The sequence below is a fragment of the Drosophila miranda genome, chromosome XR, assembly GCF_003369915.1.
Source record: "Drosophila miranda strain MSH22 chromosome XR, D.miranda_PacBio2.1, whole genome shotgun sequence".
Lineage (NCBI taxonomy): Eukaryota > Metazoa > Arthropoda > Insecta > Diptera > Drosophilidae > Drosophila > Drosophila miranda.
In genome coordinates this window covers 32,433,292-32,454,565 of record NC_046674.1, presented here as the reverse complement: position 1 = coordinate 32,454,565, position 21,274 = coordinate 32,433,292, and the positions used below count along the sequence as shown (strand labels likewise).

General features: G+C 43.9%; 1 protein-coding gene across 2 annotated transcripts in view; it reads right to left on the bottom strand.

The window, feature by feature from the left end:
- Nucleotides 1-21,274, bottom strand: part of LOC117186430 (neuronal acetylcholine receptor subunit alpha-7) — a 378,182-nt gene that overhangs the window by 190,806 nt on the left and 166,102 nt on the right. The gene's annotated exons all lie outside the window — the stretch shown is intronic.

Below are 21,274 nucleotides of genomic sequence, written 5' to 3'. Positions count from 1 at the left end.
TTCACCGGGTCCAGACGGGGTTCCAGGTTGTGTACTCAGGTACTGCGCCGAGGCTCTGTGTGGACCTTTGCTTAAACTGTTAGAGTTTACCTCTTTCATTATTAAAGGCTTTCAAGGTAACTTACAGACGGATGTTATTTACACCGACTTTAGTAAAGCATTCGACTCTGTAAACCATTCCCTTTTAGCGCATAAACTTGACCTTTTAGGGTTTCCGCCCAACCTCCTGAGATGGATTTCTAGCTATCTTTGTTCCAGGTCTCAAAGAGTCCTCTTCAAAAACTCCCTCTCTTTACCAGTAAAGGTTTCTTCGGGAGTACCACAGGGCAGCCATCTAGGCCCCTTACTCTTCACACTCTTTATTAATGACTTGCCTTCAGTATTAACATACTCTCGAGTACTTATGTATGCGGATGATGTTAAACTCTGTGTCCACTACAAGGACATCTCATTTCATTCTCGCTTGCAATCCGATCTTAATAACTTTCAGTCATGGTGTTGTGCAAACCTGTTACACCTTAATGCCTCGAAATGCAAAGTTATGACATTTCATCGTTCTAGCTCTTTGTTGGCTCCCAATACCCTATTTGGTGGTTCTCTTGAAAGAATTACCCTGGTGGATGATCTGGGTGTTATGTTGGACCCCAAGTTAAAGTTTTCCGAACACATTTCTACCATGGTAAATAAGGCCATGGGCGTGCTTGGGTTTATAAAGAGGTGGTCAAAGGAATTTGACGACCCCTATATAACAAAGACTCTCTATACCTCGCTTGTTCGTCCGATCTTAGAATACGGCTTCTGTGTATGGTGCCCTCAGTACAAAGTACACCAGGACCGTATAGAATCAGTACAGAAAAACTTTTTACTCTTTGCTCTGCGGGGCCTTAACTGGGATGCGGGTCTAAGACTCCCATCTTACTCTAGTAGACTACTATTAGTAAACCTCCCATCCTTAGTTAACCGTAGAAAAATGCTTGGTGTGATATTTATGCACAACTTGATCAGGGGTGACATAGACAGCCCTGATCTGTTGAGCCGCATAAACTTCACGATTCCTATTAGACTGACTAGAAATTTTATACCGTTGTTCCTTCCACTTTGTAGATCGAATTATTCCTTGCATGAACCGTTTAGGGTCTTATGCTCGGATTATAATTCCCTCTACCATATTATATCCACCACTAATTCTCTTCCTCTTATTAAATTACTAATCCTTACACACCTTTCTAGTAATTAGTAATTGTAGTGGTATTTGTATTTTGATTGCATGCTTAGTTTCTTAGTAAGTTTAGTGCTAATTTTCCTCGAATGTTAGTCTAATAGCTATCTTTCTTGCATGTTCCCGTTCGGTTCGGCTACGCACTGTGCGTCATGCGGCAGCGCCCCTCGGTCGGCTGGGCGGGAGGAGGGCTGCGATTTGCCTGGGATCCGCGCGTAACAGCCTTCTGCTGGTTTCACACGGGCCACTTGACGGTGCAGTAACTGCATCGCCTCTTGAAAGATGCAGTCATTCCATGTCAACGTCCAAAAAAAAAAAAAAGTACAGAGTGTAATTTATAAATTGCCACGACATTACGCGATACAAGTGCGAGTTAATTCGGTGCAAAAGAGTGCAGAAATTAGCATTTTAATATTTGCTAATTTACCTCTGCAAAAGCCACGTGCAGACTTTAGTTCGACAACAAGTGCGAATAGTTCGTCTAAAGGTTCGAGCTCGAAGTTGGAGCTTGCGGCTCGTGTCCCCGCTAAAGCTTGCGGTGCTTGTCTCCACTAGTGCCGTAGTGTTGAGCTACGCCGATAGAGGGGGCTATATAGCGAATGGAAGTAGATACGGAGGCCGACGCCAGCGACACTAGCCTGGCTAGTGTAGGGGCGAGCTCGTCGTCGAGCGTTCCCGCCCGCAGGCTGGGCCGGCCGAAATCCACAGCCGCCAAAAAGGGAGCCAAGAAGATCGGGCTTGGGATTGGGCTAACCGGTGTAACGAAAGGGTTCGATACAATCCGTCCCCCGACCTATAATGAGCGCATCGCACCGCACCCCACAACCAACGCCCCCTCTCCGCACGCAACCACCGATCAACACGCGCCAACTCCATAGCGATGACCGAAGACATCAGGTCACGCGAACTTTCCCCCCTCCAGGCCAAGCCATCGGCCAAGTGCGGTCTTCCGGGTTCATCGACGGAGGAAAGTCGACGACGCGAAAATCTGCGACGATCACCAAGAACGGCAAAGTGCACCCCGAGGCGGAAGTGCATTTGTCAAACCCGCAGACCCAGCAATACGGGCCTATAAAAAGACGGCGACGAGAACCAAAGAGCAACTTACGCAGAGACCCGGTCCGGAGTACAGACGCGGTACCCGGAACTCACAAGAAGACATCGGCGACCAATTAAAATAAGTTCATTTAAACTGCTAAGAATTACAATAGAGTGTCGAATTATCAAATTAAAAACACCCCATTGCGTAAGTTCACCCTAATTAGTCGAGGCACCGACGCCACCCCACCCCGAGTCCACGCAGCCGCTTCGTATACACGACGAGCGGTGCCCATTCTAGCCCCGATTCACCTCTCTACGATAGGCCGCCCCCTGACGCCGGCCTTAAGGTTCCATCCCATCTCTACAAATTTCTTGTGGATTGACCCCTGGACGTGACTGAGCTTACCTCAGCCTGAAATAGTCCATCACACCGGAGAGCAGCCAATCCCAGCCGAGAGATCGCCGCCACCATCGGTCCCCTTTGAGGAGGCTGTTGCGACGCCAGGCACCTCTGCCGCTACTACCACCGCTGTCGGCGCCGCTGCAGCCACCGCTGCCGCTGCCACATGCCGATGTGGTAAACGAAGCAGTGCTCAAGGGGCTGATGCCGCCAGAGGCCTCCATGGCAATCCTCGTCGCTACCAACCGGTACGACGAGCTGGTCATGGCTCTGGCTGGGGAGAAGGTGCGACTGGAGGAGAGGGCAAGGGTGCCGCCTCCACCAAGACCCGCTGCTGCTGCCTACACGGGCACCACCGTCGTCACTTCCGCTGCGTATGCGACAGCTTTCCCAGGCCTGCCCGCACCGAGCGCCGTCGCTGCACCGATCCCAAAGCCTAGGGATACTTGGTCTGCTCTAATAAAGAGCAAGAACCCGGAGAAGACCAGCAAGGAGCTTGTGGAGCGAGTCAAGAAGACCGTGGTGCCAACACTTGGAGTCCGCGTCCACGAGGTTCGCGAGCTGAAGAGCGGAGGAGCGATTATTCGCACCCCTTCAGTGAGCGAACTGAAGAAGGTAGGGGCCGGCAGCAAGTTCACCGAAGTAGGATTGGAGGTAAAGAAGAGTCCGGAGACCAAGCCTCAGCTCGTGGTATATGATGTGCACACGTCCATCACGCCTGAGGAGTTTATGGAGTCACAAAGAACCTGGAAGACATCATGACTGCCGCGGAGTTAAAAAAGTCGGTTCACCTGGGCAGTAAACCCTGGTCGGTCACCGACGGCGCCACGATCAACGTGACGCTAGAGGTCGACGCGAAGGCACAGGAGGCATTGCACGAATGCGTGCACATCAAGTGGTTTAGATGCCGCTGCCACTCCTTGGTCCGAACATACGCCTGCCACAGGTGTGCAGGCTTTGACCACAAGGTGTCCCAATGCCACCGGTGTGGACAGAACGGCCGATTAATATTTGCTGATGTCTGAAGACATCAAAAGCACCCGTACAACCCGCAGAAGCCTTCCCAAACACCACCTTCAACTTTCAAGGAACCCAACACAAAGCCACATACAGTGGGGAGCAAAACTGAGCACATGTTCGAAGACTTTGCACATAAATGCCCACAGAATGAAAACGATCAAAGCAAAACAAACCATTTTTTTCAGTATTGCTTTATCAAATCAAAATGCATTTAAGTGAAAGAGAAAGAAAGAACAAAAGAATGGGGGAAAAGAAAACGAAAAAACAAAAACCACTCGCATGTACTCACTTTTGCACATTTATATTTTTATCTATGTAATCGCCGAATGAATCTTGATTTACAGCTATTAAGCAGCAAAATCATCGCAAAAAGAAAGAAATAAGTCATTTATTCTATTCTAGTCTCTTGGTCTCTAATTCAAATGCATGTCAACGTCCAATATATATATACATATATACATATATATACATATACATATACTTAGGCACCATTAAAAATTCAAAAAGTAAGCGATACGCGATGGCTATCTATTGAAAATGCTGTATGCAGAATCGAGGAGCAGTGGGATGAGCTTAAGGTGCACTTCGCCATAGCTACAACCGTCGAATGATGCCAAAAAGCAACAATTTTAAATGAACTGTTTTCTGACGATAAAAAAAGCTTTACCTCTTATTTTTGAAATCAATACTTAATAGTATGCAACATTTGAATAAGCTATTTCAAAGTGAGCAAGCTGAATCCTCAAAACTACTATCTGAGATAGTAACAAGCATCGATTTTCTCAAAAATAAAATAATTCCGCCTGATGCAAAGATTAATGTCTTGAAATATGACTTGGATGAATTTGCTGTGCCTTCATTATATGTATGGGATATTTATTTGAAAAGGAAATTAAATAGAAAAATTATAATAATGAAGTCAACAAAATCAGAGAGAGGTGCAAGGATTTTATAAGGCAGCTAATTATCCAACTCAGAGAAAGGTAAGCTTCAATAGGATTTGATGTTACAAATAAAATAATTATCTGCTGCTTAATTTCATACTTCCAGATAATTTTGAGACATTGCAATTCCAATGCATCGGAAAAACTGCAAGTTTTTGCAGCAGAAAATTTACTCAAACATAATAAAAATCCGAATGATCTCATTTAGATATTGGAATACATCAACTATAGCAATATAGATGGCATTCTTGCCCAATATGGCCAAATTCACTTAGTTCCTTGGCAAAGTACAGATGACATGATATAGTTTTGGTCAGAAGTACTGACTTATAAAGATGCTGGAATAAACAAGCCTTTTGAAGAAAACGCTTCATTTGCCATTGGAATTTTGACTCTACCTTGGTCGAATGCTGCCATTGAACGTGTATTCAGTCAAATGAATATCGTTACGACCAAGCTTAGGAACAAAATGACTGTTAAATCCTTAAACTCAATATTAAATATAAGGTTTTTTTTAGAAATATTTAATTGTTTGATATATACGACTAAAATTCTTTTGAATTTTATAGAAATGGATATATGCGCCGTCATGGCAAATGTGGCCACAACTCCCAATTACCGAATAAATATTTAAATTTAATACGTTCCAGCCATAAATATAGCGATTCGAGTAATAGCGAAATGGATGAAATAACACAATTATAAATTAATATATTAATATATGCGCCAGTTAGCGCCCCTAAAAAGAAGCTATAGCTATGTACATAGCGACTCTTCCGGTACCAATTGAAAGTATCCTGGTCGGGCATACAATCCCCCTTGGTGAGGGGCGAGGTGTATCTAACACGTCTTCCGATCTATGGGTCTCGGCACCCGGTTGAGATCGCAACTCCACGAGGAGCCTAGCGGCTCTCCCCGCGTAACGTTTGGGTATCAACCACAGCCACCACGATACTCCCACTAGGGGGCCGACCTCAATGTGCAGCCTTGGAACTGCACAACCCGTGGTACCGATCTTAAGGACTCAGCTCGATCCTCCCTTTTAGCCCCGACCGGCCTTGATAGGGAATCCACCCAGCCCGTGCGCCGCTTGCGCGTTCAGCAGCTGCTGTCGCCTGGAGAACGCCAGTCCGGCGAACCCGTCGAGAGTCCGCATTCTCTCCTGAGAAGCCGTCACATCGGAGAAGGTCCAGTCGGCGTCCGTGTACTGCACTCCAAGTCCATCGAGGTCTCGCAAGTCTGCATAGAGGGACAAGCACATAGGAAGTGCTGGCAATCCTCGCGTTCTGCGCCGCATAGACATGCTGGCGTGTCGCTAAGGCTTCTTCCATGCAGAAATGCATTGAGCGATCCGTGGCCCGTCAGCAGGAACCCAGCGCGCAGCGTGAAGCCAAACCTTCGTTCGCTGTAGACGAAGCCTGCGTTCGGGATGAAGCGTTGCGTCACCTGGGGAGTCACCATCATCCCATCTGCGTTGCCACTCGCACAACAGGCCTTCGTCTAGTCGCGCCATCTTCTGCTTCCAGCTAAGATTTGCCAAATCTTCGCCGTACAGCCAATCGCTCTCCTCCAGCGGGTAGTCACGCTTTAGTTTGAAGCTGATTGCCAGGCGTCTGGCAACCAGATCAAACGGGGGGCTCCAGCAACTACTATACCGGCAGGCATCTAATCAGGATAATCCTTTGACACGCAAGCAGATGCCTCCTGGCAACCACTTGTGTCGTCGCCACGACAGACCAAACCGAGGCACCATGAGTCCGGCATATATTGTCCGCTTTGTGCGGGGACTGAGACCCCAGTCGACCCGCAGTACGCGCGACATTGCCCCTACGACTCCAGTCAGCTTATCACGCAAGCCCGTGATGTGCGGGAGCAAATACTTGCCCTTGTATGGCAGGCTTTCTCCAGAAAACTGTACCACTGGTGGCCATCTAAGTATGCCTATGCGCAGCCTATGCGACTTCAACACCCCAAGCGCTTACGATGGACATTAACTCACCTCCTTTTTGCTCGAGTTCTGAACGGAAATTTCCCTCGATGAGGAGGAGCAAGTCGTCAGCATAGGCCGGAACAATGGCTACTCCATGCCTACTGACGATGCTCGCACTCCGGCCGGAGAAGAAACTTCGCCACAAGCCTGCTTCTCGGCATCCCAGCTCAAGGAGGCGGCGTAGTGCAGCATTCCATTCGACGTTGTCGAAGGCTCCCTTGAAGTCCAGAACGACTCCGAGCACATATTTCGACTGGCTGGCCGAAACAGTGCTCACGACGTGTTTCCGTGACCACAAGTTCCTCTGCTGCGTCGGTCTCGTGCCGACGAGCGTCCTGGAGCCTTCGCCTCAGTCTCCTGACCTCTCGGCGTTTGGAGTGTAGTTCGGCAGTCCACCAAACTACTTTTCACGCGGCTCTCGGTGTGCTGCGTCCCAGCATTCTGTCGCACACACTGTGCACTACAGAGCGCAGTGCAGGCACTTGGTTGTCCAACGGCGATTCGGCGATGTCTTCCGGCAATTCGGCTGTCTCCCTTACCACTTCCTCCTCAAGCAATCGCCAGCGCGCATTGGAAAGCTTCCAGGACGGCACAGGAGCAATGGGCTCAACTGCGTCGTCCGGGTCAGTCGTCACCACAACATGGGTCATGTTGTGATCGTTGGTGTCCCATTCCTTCACTTCCCAATCGTATGTGGCCCACATAGTCGCAGCTTGGTTGACGATTGTCACATCGATATCGCTTTGGCCTCTACGGTTATCGAATGTAAACACCCGACTGGCTTCATTGAGCACGCCGGCTCTCATCTCGGTTATCCACTCAGACAGCAGCTCACCCCGTGCATAGATAGTTTGCCGCCGATTGTGTCCGGAGAGCTTGCTAAACCACGCTGGGGATACTGCGTTCGCGTCGAGCCCAAAGATGACAGAAGTGCGGCTGCCCAGCAGCAGCACCGCATCTAAGTACCTGAGGTACGGCGCCAAGTCGGTGTCGAATTGGCAGTACACGGAGCATAGGAAGATTGAGCCGAATCTTCCCGTAACTCTGACGCATACTCCAAAATCCGTGGTAAGGGTCTCCATTGGCATGCAGATGGCGTCCGGTTCGTCGACGATGATAGCAGCTTTTCCTCGGCGGTCCTGGAATACTCGCATTCCAGAAGGAAGGCCGGTAATCCGCCCTGCTCCATCGACGTACGGCTCCTGGACCAGTGCGAACTGACGGCCAGAGCTGCGCATGATGGCTCCGAGTTCCATCACAGCTGCTCGGCCACGGCCACAATTAGCTTGGATGAAGCTAAACATTAATGTCTAGCTTGCACCCTCGGCAGTACCGCTGCGTAGATCGGGCACGCCGCTGACAGCATGGAATGTGCTGCAGGGTACCCCTTGAAGCGGCAGTTGCGGCAGTCCACGGGGTTGGGACACCATGCAACGTTGTGGCCGTTCTGTCCACACCGGTGGCACACGTTCTCCTTTAAGCGACATTGCGACACCTTGTGGTCGAAGCCTGCACATCTGTGGCAGGCGTATGTTCGGACCAAGGAGCGGCAGCGGCATCTAAACCACTTTATATACACGTATTCGTGCAACGCCTCCTGTGCCTTCGCGTCGACCTCTAGCGTCACGTTGATCGTGGCGCCGTCGGTGACCGACCAGGGTTAACTGCCCAGGTGAACCGACTTTTTTAATTCAGCGGCAGTCATGGTCTCCTCCAGGTTCTTCGTGAAGAGCTCCTCCATGAACTCTTCAGGTGTGATGGACGTGTCCACGTCATACACCACGACCTGAGGCTTGGTCTCCGGCCTCTTCTTAACCTCCAGTCCTGCTTCGGTGAATTTGCTGCTGGCCACTACCTTCCTCAGTTCGCTAACTGAAGGGGTGCGAATAATCGCTCCTACTCTCTTCAGCTCGCGAACCTCGTGGACGCGGACTCCAAGTGTCGGCACCACGGTCTTCTTGACTCGCTCCACAAGCTCCTTGCTGGTCTCCTCCGGGTTCTTGCTCTTTATTAGAGCAGACCAAGTTTCCCTAGGCTTTGGGATCGGTGCAGCGACGGCGCTCGGTGCGGCAGGCCTGGTAAAGCTGTCGCATACGCAGCGGTAGTGACGACGGTGGTGCCCGTGTGGGCAGCAGCAGCGGGTCTTGGTGGAGGCGGCATCCTTGCCCTCTCCTCCAGTCGCACCTTCTCCCCAGCCAGAGCCATGACCAGCTCGTCGTACCGGTTGGTAGCGACGAGGATTGCCATGGAGGCCTCTGGCGGCATCAGCCCCTTGAGTACCGCTTCATTTACTGCCATCCTTATGCCGAGTCGATTGAGCCATGTCTGTCTGTCCGTCCGTCCGTCTGTCCGTCCCCTTCAGCGCCTAGTGCTCAAAGACTATAAGAGCTAGAGCAACGATGTTTTGGATCCAGACTTCTGTGATATGTCACTGCTACAAGAATATTTCAAAACTTTGCCCCGCCCACTTCCGCCCCCACAAAGGGCGAAAATCTGTGGCATCCAGAATTTCGACGATACCTGAAAACTAACTACGCAGAATCGTAAAAGATGACTATATCTTCTAGAGTGCAAAATCCAGATCGTATAATTATTATAGCCAGAATCAAGAAAACAATTTCATTCTTTCTCGCTCTGTCTCTCTCTAACACACAGGTTTCATGGGCGGTTTTGCCAATTGCAAAATATGAGTTCAAGGATCTCAGAACCCATAAGAGCTAGAGCAACCAAATTTGGTATCCACACTCCTGTGATATCGGACCTTGACCATTTTGTGTCAAAATTTTGCCACACCCCCTTTCGCCCCCGCAAAGGACGAAAATCTGGGGCATCCACCCATCTCTGAGACTATTAAAGCTAGAGTAACCAAATTTGGTATCCGCACTCCTGTTAGATCTCACTATAAAACGTATATCTCAAAATTTCGCCCCACCCCCTTCCGCTCCCAAAAAGGACGAAAATCTGTTGCGTCCACAATATTGCAGATTCAAGAAAACTAAAAACGCAGAATCATAGATAATGACCATATCTATCAGATTGCTGAATCTGGTTTGCAGTGGCTACGCAACGCCCGACGTCACGCTCAGACTGATTTTCTGTCTCTCTCGCACGCACTCTTTGTCGTGTCGTTTAATATTAGCGGCATCTGCCGGAGGAGAGCCATACTGACTTAGTATCGGGTATAACTGTAGAGTTGCGGTCTCCGCAGCAACTCACAACGTACCCCCTCGTTTATACACGATACTCTAAATGAGAATAGGGGTATATTAGATTTGTGGGGAAAATGGTGTAACGTCCAGAAGGAATCGTTTCCGACCCCATAAGCTGTCCGTCCCTATGAGCGGCTAGTGACTAGTCTCTTCAGAGACTATAAGAGCTAGAGCAATGAAATTTTTATATCCAGACTTCTGTGATATGTAAATGTTACAAGTGCGAAATTTTGAGATAGTAGTACGATATCTTCTATCTTGTGGTAGGATAGCCCCTATCAGTCAGTCGCCATTGTAACCTACGAAATGTGCTACCCTTTTCCACTATTGAAACTGGACTTCTTCAATAACAAGTTGGCGGTGCTACTTTAATGACTCCCAAACTAAGCATATCATCGATTTCCCCAAGAATCCGTTTTTCAACAGTATTCCTTCCGTATTAAAATCTAAAAAAACAAAGCTGCAACCTTTGCTATGAAATGTTGTTGTTGTGCACATAACAATCCTGGCAATTCAGTCTTTTTTATTGAAAACGTTTTCACTAGTTTCTCCATCAGGCCAAAAGTACTACAAAAATGCATTCCCAGATATATGTAGATCTTGTTTCAATTCAAGAATTATATATAAGGTTAACAATCTTGCCTGATTCCTAAAAATTACTTCTGTTTCTACATAACCAAGAATGTTATATTTTTGGTCTCCGGCAGTTTTAACTTGCGACTTGCTTGCAATATAGGGAAATTCCTTTGCAGCTTCCCCACTGAGGCATGAAACTGGAATCTTATCACCGGAATCTTATCAATGATATTTATTTCTACAAATTTTTTTTTATACCAGATACTCAAAAAGAGTATAGCGGTATATTGGATTTGTGGGAAAAATCGATGTGTGCAACGCCCAGATAGAAGCGTTTCCGACACCATAAAGTATACATATATTCTTGATCAGCATTAATAGCCGAGTCGATGGAGCCATGCCTGTCTGTCCGTCGGTCCGTCCGTCTTGTTTGACGCCTAGCTCTCAGAGACTATAAGAGGTAGAGCAACGACATCTCGTATCCAGACTCCTGTGATATCACACTGACTCAAGTTTCTTTAAAAATTTTGCTACGCCCCTTTCCCCTCCGCAAAGAACGAAAATCTGTGGCATCCACAATACGAGAAAATCAAAAATCGCAGAACCGTAGAGTTAGCCACGCCCAACTCATTCTCTCTCTCTCACACGCACTCTTCGTGGTGAATGTTTGTGCGCTCTGGTGGAGAGGTTTGAGTTTCGGAGTTTTAAATCCCAAAAAAAATCTTTGGGCTTGAACAGACTTTGTAAGCGTGTTCATTATTTGTGGATGTGGTTGTATCCAAACTATGTCTTACGGCCATGGTGCACACACAAAAAATGGAATATATAAAGTTTAGGGCAATACATATTACACTATGTCTTGTTTCCAAAACATAATATTTTCCACACAAAATAATACAATTTTCATCTACCTAGTTCCTGGCACGCATATTTCGGACAGAATGGACTGTGAAAGAAAGAAAAAACACAACAAAACTCTATTTGCTGAGTAATAGCGAAATGGATGAAATAACACAATTATAAATTAATATATCTACATATATGTTGTTTTATTTTTAGCCAGTTTTTTACAGCTTGTTCTAGCTTGTATTTTTGTGAAATCTGGCTTATTTTGATGCTCAAAACCTGGCAACACTGGTGAATACAGTTGTATAAATCTTCACAAATGTGTTGTTTGTTTTTGTCTTATTGCCGGCACCGCACCACTATGGTCCGAACGACCACTTTTTTGGCCAAAACCTAATTTTTAAAAGTCAAAACTAAAACCTGCTTTTGATCACTCTGCATTAGAAAAAGCGTGACCATTAAAGCTGCGTACCAGAAATTTCCATAGATGGCGCCACATTCGCACAATCAACTGAGAAACCCAACCGTTTTTATCGTAAAACACGTGAAGTGAAAAAGTGCCATATTAATAACCATTTTAGATCACTCAAAAATTGAAAAACGCCAAGACCTGATTAAATTTTTTTGATTAATCTTAATCAGTCGGGTTCTTATTACGTGTTTTGAGTTTTTAACTGTATCTAGTAGTTGTGATGTCTTCGTAATTGAAGGTTAAAGTGAGGCCTTCAACATGTGCCAACTTGTAATGAAAACTAATTTTTGAAAAGGTGTACAAAGTGAGTCCTACCTAGTCCCACCCTGAAACCTTTTGGGTGTCGTAGATTAATAAATTCTTGTTGATATGTATATAGTAAGAAATGCCACTTTTCACCACAATTCTTGAAATTTGCATTAATAGATCATAACCTCAAATTCGAAAATGCAGAGTTGTTTGCCGTATGGAATTCAGAGAAGGGTAAAATTATCAATTATTTGAAAATGGCTCTTGGGGCGACATATCATATGAAATTAATAAAACTTTTGAAGATACCAGCAAGAAAATTTTTTATCGTTTGGCAACATAACGGAACAAATGCCGATCAAATTCAAAGATGTTTGAACAAAAATAAGTGGATTGGCCAAAAGCCTTAAAGTCAGTGGGACGCACTGTATTGTTAGATACCAAAAAAGGTCGCAGAGCACAAAGAAGGCAGGCTGCAGATCTTTGTGTATCAGAGGGAGGAAACATTATTTTTTGATTCAAGCGACAAGAATGGCTGCACGAAAACGAGGCAAATACGATCGCGCATTTATTTCAATACTTTTATCTTTATGCCCAGAGAATGCTAAATTAGTTCTTAAGGCTGTACAGGACCCTGTCGGAAAGCCGCACCTATCTCACCTAACGAGGCGTTAGCCTTATTCTAGACAAGGATCTCAGCAATAATTTACGGAAACCTTCAAACAATTTTATTTTTATTTAAATCAACATGTTTCTTTTAGGCGTGCAACGCCTACATTTTTTAATAAAAATGTTAAAAATATGTTCAATACTTGTTTTTCACCATAACTAATAATATAGATATGCATTATTAAAAAAAGGGCAGTGCCACACCCATTTTTTTTCTTAAATCCACTTCTTATTGATTATATAAATCCAATACAAAAAACTAAATAAAGAAATCTTGTTTCTTTCGGGAGTTATTAATTTTGGCCAACAAAAGTGGTCGTTCGGACCATAGTGCGCACGAAGCAGCACCCGTAGTTACGATGTATGCTATTTTTAGCACTCAAGAGAATGGTCCCCTAAAGCAGAATAGAGAAAACAACTTTGCACAAGCGCGACACAACCGATCTCTATGAAAGTTGATTGACTGCCAGTACAGATTACAGCTTTTTATACCCGATACTCAAAATGAGTATTGGGGTATATTAGATTTGTGGTGAAAATGGATGTGTGTAACGTCCAGAAGGAATCGTTTCCGACCCCATAAAGTATACAGTCAGCACAACATTTATTCGGACACCCGTCTATTTCCACTTTCTTTGTAAATAACTTGAAAAGTATTTAACTTTAATCGCAGTGCTCGTGAAATCGGAAGACTTATTGGCAAAGCGCATTCTACCGTACGCAGCGTAATTAAAAATTACATAAACACAGGAGATTTGGCTGCAAAGCACAAGTTCGCTAGAGGACCCAAAAATTTTAACACCTCGGGAAGAGCGAGAAGTCCTGTCGATAGATCAAAAAAATCCACGAATTTCGTCAACAGCACTTTTCCAATCCATTGAAGAAAGCAACCAACAAAAAGTTTCTGCTCAAACTGTTCGGTAACTGCCTACATAGGGCTGGATTACATGGCAGAGTTGCTCGCCGAAAATCATTCATTTCAGATGTGAAAAGAACTCCAAAAGATTGGAGCTCGCCAAACTTCACTTAATGTGGCAGAAGCTCTGACCACTGCTTTAGAGGATGCTGATACCGTTTCATTTATGGACACTAATGTTGAAAATGTGCAAAATATAGTACAATCTAAGTCTACCCGGCAAACCGTAAAAAGGCCTAGATCGCCATTGACAACTATTGAAGATTCTGGTGGCTTCAATGGTTTTGGTAAGCAAACATAATATGCGATATGTTAAACATGTGAGTAATTAATTTATGTATAGGTATTGAATCAATAACAAAGGAGCCGACTAAAATTATATGGCTAAGCAATGTATGCAGTTGAATGTCAACGACATAGCCTTTCGAGGAGATTCTTCGCTGCCAGCTGAAATAATGGAGCTCAAGACTCCATTACAGCTATTTTTATATTTTTTCGATTCAGAAATCTTGAATATGATCGTCGAGGAACAATGCGTGCGAATCGATTGCTGCTGGTCTGGTGGCATTTCAAACCAAAAACTATCCATGTCGTCCAATCAGTGGTTTCAACAATCGATCTTCACGAACAATCCATTCTCCATCCTGTCTGACAGAGCGGAGAATGCAGTCTCCACTCTCTCAGCGACCTTCAAAGCTAGTGCTCAAACTAGGTGAAAAATCGAAGCATCCAATATCGGACTTGCGGTTTGACCAGCTAAACCATTTTCCGGATTGGTAGGGTCGAGAAAGTGAAAGAAGATGGTGCAAGTTATGTTAAACTTCACAAACGCAGTGCGTTTGCACTAAATGCAATCTGCATTTATGTTGCTCAGCCAACAAAAATTGTTTTTCGGAGTATCATAAAAATAAATAAAACTAAGCTCGCAATTGGGAAATTACTTTTTTATACTCAGAGCCCCAAGAAAGCCTATAGGCACTTATTCACTTTTTCTCACCTTACAGGTAAACGAAAGCTTGTACACTCTTTTTAAGTACATATTTGAGTCCAGGAGCCGCAATTCACTATAGAAAAAATTATTTGAATTATTTTCTTCTATTATTTTATAAAATAGTCTTAGAGGGTTAAATAAGCCAGATTCTTTTTGGGAGAAAGTTATATTTAGTGATGAGTCTAAATATAATATATTCGGAGATGATGGACCATCCAAAGTATGGAGAAAGGAGAATCAAAGAGAAATGAAAGAGAAAAACCTCATCCCCACAGTGATGCATGGCGGTATAAATGTAATAGTTTGGGGTGTATAGCAGTAGCTGGACCTAGGTAAATGGTGTTTATTGAGGTCAAGATGGACAAAAACAGCTACAGGAATATTTTGAGTGACAATTAAATGCCGAGTGTCGAAAAATTTGGTCTTGATGCGAAGAATTTCTTGTTTCAACAAGACACGACCCCAAACATACCTCGTATTTGGATCAAGAATGGCTGTTGTATCACTTGGCAAGCAGTTCAAAACGCCGTTTGGGATTTGCTGGAAAAAAAATTGGGAAACATAAAATTTCCTCCAAGGAAACCCTTAAAACGGCGCTGATGACGGAATGGGAGAAAATTAATCCCAATGAAACCAATAATTTGGTAAAAAGGATGCCCCGACGTCTACAAGCTGTTATTGAAGCTGAGGGCGGCCCCACCAAATATTGAAAGCACAAAAATTGGGCACAATAAGTTTTTTTCGTACAAACTAAAATGTGTCCAAAAGTGTCCAAAAAGTGGTCTTTTTGATACTTTTAATTATTTTTTTTATATACCAAAGATGGTTTTTTTTTGGTTTTAGGTTTAAAATTAGTATAAGTAAGATCCATGTTCATAATGACATAGAACGAAAATCTTTGGCATCCACAATATTGAAGATACGAGATGTTTAAAAACGCACAATCATAGAAAATGACCATATCTACCAGATTGCCGAATCTGAATCAGATCGGATCATTTTTATAGCCAAAAGGAACAAATAAATTTGGCTACCCAGCGCCCGACGTCATGTTCAGACACGTTTTCTGTCTATCTCGCACGCACTCTTTGTCGTGTCGTTTAATATTAGCGGCGTCTGCCGGCGGAGAGCCATACTAACTATGTATCGGGTATAAATGTAGATTTTCGGTCGCAGCAGCAACTCATAGCGTTCCCCCTCGTTCTACCTATTTTCGATTAAAGCTTTGTTCTGGAAGGTTTGTCATCTATAGATATATCGTTCTCTGTGGGTCCAGATAATGTACCAAGTTGTATTTTAAAACACTGTGCCCAGTCCCTTTGCCAACCCTTGACCTTTCTCTTCAAACTCTCTTTGGAACAGTCTTGTCTCTCAGTAATTTGGAATGGGTCCTACATCATTCCGCTTCACAAAAAAAGTTCAAGATCAAATATTGAAAACTATCGTGGTATCGCAAAGCTTACCGCCATCCCAAAGCTGCTTGAGTTCCTGGTCCCGGCAAGTCCAACATCTTTGCTGCAGCTTGATATGTCCGGTTTTTTCAGACATCGATCAACATCGACTAAACTTCTTGAGTTTTCCCTACCTAATCCACCACGGCTTTCAAAGTTGTTTGCAGACGGATGTTGTTTTTACGGATTATAGCAAGGCATTTGATTGTGTGAACCGTGCTCTCCTAATTCACAAGCTCTCTTTATTCGGGTTTCCAAAAAATATTTTTATACCCGATACTCAAAATGAGTATTGGGGTATATTAGATTTGTGGTAAAAGTGGATGTGTGTAACGTCCAGAAGGAATCGTTTCCGACCCCATAAAGTATATATATTCTTGATCAGCATCAATAGCCGAGTCGATTGAGCCATGTCTGTCTGTCCGTCTGTCCGTCCGTCCGTCTGTCCGTCTGTCCGTCCCCTTCAGCGCCTAGTGCTCAAAGACTATAAGAGCTAGAGCAACGATGTTTTGGATCCAGAATTCTGTGATATGTCACTGCTACAAAAATATTTCAAATCTTCGCCCTGCCCACTTCCGCCCCCACAAAGAACGAAAATCTGTGGCATCCACATTTTTGAAGATACGATAAAACCAAAAACGCAAAATCGTAAAAGATGACTATATCTTCTAGAGTGCAAAATCTGAACCAGATCGTATAATTATTATAGCCAGAATCAAGAAAACAATTTCATTCTTACTCGCTCTGTCTCTCTCTAACACACAGGTTTCATGGTCGGTTTTGCCAATTGCAAAATATGAGTTCAAGGATCTCAGAACCTATAAGAGCCAGAGCAACCAAATTTGGTATCCACACTCCTGTGATATCGGACCTTGACCATTTTGTGTCAAAATTTCGCCACACCCCCTTCCGCCCCCGCAAAGGACGAAAATCTGAGGCATCCACAAATCTCAGAGACTATTAAGGCTAGAGTAACCAAATTTGGTACACAAACTCCTTTAAGATGTCACTATAAAACGTATATCTCAAAATTTCGCCCCACCCCTTTCCGCCCCCACAAAGGACGAAAATCTGTTGCATCCACAATATTGCAGATTCGAGAAAACTAAAAACGCAGAATCATAGATAATGACCATATCTATCAGATTGCTGAATCTGGATCAGATCAGATCATTTTTATAGCCAAAAGGAACAAATCAATTTGCACTGGCTACGCAGCCCCCGACGTCACGCTCAGACTGATTTTCTGTCTCTCTCGCACGCACTCTTTGTCGTGTCGTTTAATATTAGCGGCATCTGCCGGAGGAGAGCCATACTGACTTAGTATCGGGTATAACTGTAGAGTTGCGGTCTCCGCAGCAACTCACAACGTACCCCCTCGTTTATACACGATACTCTAAATGAGAATAGGGGTATATTAGATTTGTGGGGAAAATGGTGTAACGTCCAGAAGGAATCGTTTCCGACCCCATAAGCTGTCCGTCCCTATGAGCGGCTAGTGACTAGTCTCTTCAGAGACTATAAGAGCTAGAGCAATGAAATTTTTATATCCAGACTTCTGTGATATGTCAATGTTACAAGTGCAAAATTTTGAGATAGTAGTACGATATCTTCTATCTTGTGGTAGGATAGCCCCTATCAGTCAGTCGCCATTGTAACCTACGAAATGTGCTACCCTTTTCCACTATTGACACTGGACTTCTTCAATAACAAGTTGGCGGTGCTACTTTAATGACTCCCAAACTAAGCATATCATCGATTTCCCCAAGAATCCGTTCTTCAACAGTCGGCAACAATGAGAAATATCTTTGTTTCATTGGCTTTGCCGTTGGATTACGTCGATTGAATGCTGTAAAATGGATGTTTTCCCCAAACCTTCCGTATTAAAATCTAAAAAAACAAAGCTGCAACCTTTGCTATGAAATGTTGTTGTTGTGCACATAACAATCCTGGCAATTCAGTCTTTTTTATTGAAAACGTTTTCACTAGTTTCTCCATCAGGCCAAAAGTACTACAAAAATGCATTCCCAGATATATGTAGATCTTGTTTCAATTCAAGAATTATATATAAGGTTAACAATCTTGCCTGATTCCTAAAAATTACTTCTGTTTCTACATAACCAAGAATGTTATATTTTTGGTCTCCGGCAGTTTTAACTTGCGACTTGCTTGCAATATAGGGAAATTCCTTTGCAGCTTCCCCACTGAGGCATGAAACTGGAATCTTATCACCGGAATCTTATCAATGATATTTATTTCTACAAATTTGTTTGTATACCAGATACTCAAAAAGAGTATAGCGGTATATTGGATTTGTGGGAAAAATCGATGTGTGCAACGCCCAGATAGAAGCGTTTCCGACACCATAAAGTATACATATATTCTTGATCAGCATTAATAGCCGAGTCGATGGAGCCATGCCTGTCTGTCCGTCGGTCCGTCCGTCTTGTTTGACGCCTAGCTCTCAGAGACTATAAGAGGTAGAGCAACGACATCTCGTATCCAGACTCCTGTGATATCACACTGACTCAAGTTTCTTTAAAAATTTTGCTACGCCCCTTTCCCCTCCGCAAAGAACGAAAATCTGTGGCATCCACAATACGAGAAAATCAAAAATCGCAGAACCGTAGAGTTAGCCACGCCCAACTCATTCTCTCTCTCTCACACGCACTCTTCGTGGTGAATGTTTGTGCGCTCTGGTGGAGAGGTTTGAGTTTCGGAGTTTTAAATCCCAAAAAAAATCTTTGGGCTTGAACAGACTTTGTAAGCGTGTTCATTATTTGTGGATGTGGTTGTATCCAAACTATGTCTTACGGCCATGGTGCACACACAAAAAATGGAATATATAAAGTTTAGGGCAATACATATTACACTATGTCTTGTTTCCAAAACATAATATTTTCCACACAAAATAATACAATTTTCATCTACCTAGTTCCTGGCACGCATATTTCGGACAGAATGGACTGTGAAAGAAAGAAAAAACACAACAAAACTCTATTTTCTGACTATAACTGCACACAAAACTTTTGATATCGTTGGTATTGCATCATGCTCACGTTGGGCGCCACTTTTTTAATGTTTCCTGGTGCTCTGGTGTGGTGGTTGCTGTGACGCATACCAAAAGCTAGTCAACTTTTGCTAAGAGATCATGGTTAGCATGGGTGGATCTTTCGGCTAGGGCTCGTCGGATGGGTAGGGATCTTTCAGTTGTTCTAGTTGAACACATACAAGAGAATCTTAGTGCTAACGTGGCCGTTAGGTGTAAAAAAAAATCAATTCATAGCGTCATACGTATTGCCGTTTGGAGTCAGGTGTTACTAATCCGAGTTTACCCACCCAACCGTTTTAACAATGCCTCTTTCATTCTACCAACTACCTACTTTACTCCAGTTTCATCCTCAATTTCATCTAACATCAGTATACACAAACTTCCCTTGTGCGGCTGGAGTTCGATCTTCGATTAGCACAGTATATTTGAGCGTAAACTGAAGTAAAGCCGAGACTTTAATTGACTTGGTAAAACTTGGACCCCTTTGAAAACAACAAAATTTGATCAGCCACATTCAGCCAACTTCATTTGTATACCTGATACTCAAGAAGGAAGCGTTACCGACCCCATAAAGTATGTACATATTCTTGATCAGCCATGTCTGTCTGTCCGTCTATATTAGCGCCTAGTTCTCAGAGACTATAAGAGCTAAATCAACCAAATTCTGTATCCAGACTCCTATGATGTCGCAGAGTCCGAATCGGATTAGACCTTTATTATAGCCAGATGGAACAAATTAAATTTCCTTGGCTACGCAGCGTGCCCACACGGCTTACTCATTTTCGGTCTCACTCTCACACACATTCTGTCGGGTATTATGAGCGCCCTCTGGCGGAGGGGAGCCATACTGAATGATTATCGGGTATAAATGTAGAGTCGCGGCCGTAGCAAAAACTCACAGCGTTCCCCCTTGCTTTGTATTTGTTCTTTGAATATCCTTTATCTAAGTTTAAAAGCGCATTCTGCGATTTTTAGCCGTTCGGTTTCTAGGTCGACTTAACTGACGAAACCTCGCACGAGAAACGGTCAAAATATGATTTTTTATGGGATTTTATATTTTCGACAAACAGCGCAAAATTTAGCTTGGAAAATGTGATCAAATATTGCATTTGAAAGCCTTATATTTCCCAGACGGTTAGCTGAAGAAACAAAGGGACTTTCTAGTAGACTTGGGGTTTCAAAAATATTAATGAATTATGTTTTTGATACTCCCTCAAAGAGTAAAGAGATACATTAGATTCTGTTCATGTACATATGTATGTAACAGTTAGAAGGAAGCGTTCTTTATCAACATCAATAACCGAGTCGATATAGCTTTGTCCTTTAGACCGTCCGTTCTTTCGTCTTGATGAGCACCTCCATTTCAAAGACTGTAAAAGCTAGAGCAACAGGATTTTGTGTTTAAAATCCTCTGATATCACACTGTTACAAGTGTATTCCACATTTTGCCACGCTCCATATTGAGATACATACATATAATGGTCGGATGGGATTTCGTTGGTGGGCAGCTAGAATTTCGATTATAAGTAAAACCGCTATATCTTTTCCCGAGCCCTTCCGCTTACTATACCTGAAGACGCCTACCATCCTACTTTCGAAGTGTCGCTAGATATAGGACCAACTGTATTGGATCGGTCGAGTAGGTACCTGAACGTGTCCGCTGCTTTCGTAAAGGCGAGTTTACGAAGCTTAATAAACTCATTAGGGATTTTGCTTGGTCCGCTTTGTACTTGTGCACTGATGTCATAAAAAGCACAAACATTTTTTACAATGCTCTTGGCACATTTTTATACCCGATACTCAAAATGAGTATTGGGGTATATTAGATTTGTGGTAAAAGTGGATGTGTGTAACGTCCAGAAGGAATCGTTTCCGACCCCATAAAGTATATATATTCTTGATCACCATCAATAGCCGAGTCGATTGAGCCATGTCTGTCTGTCCGTCTGTCCGTCCCTATTAGCGCCTAGTGCTCAAAGACTATAAGAGCTAGAGCAACGATGTTTTGGATCCAGACTTCTGTGATATGTCACTGCTACAAAAATATTTCAAGACTTCGCCCCGCCCACTTCCGCCCCCACAAAGCACGAAAATCTGTGGCATCCACAATTTTAAAGATACGAGAAAACCAAAAACGCAGAATCGTAGAGAATGACCATATCTATTAGACTGCAGAATTTGAATTGGATCGTATTATTATTATAGCCAGCATCAAGAAAACAATTTCAT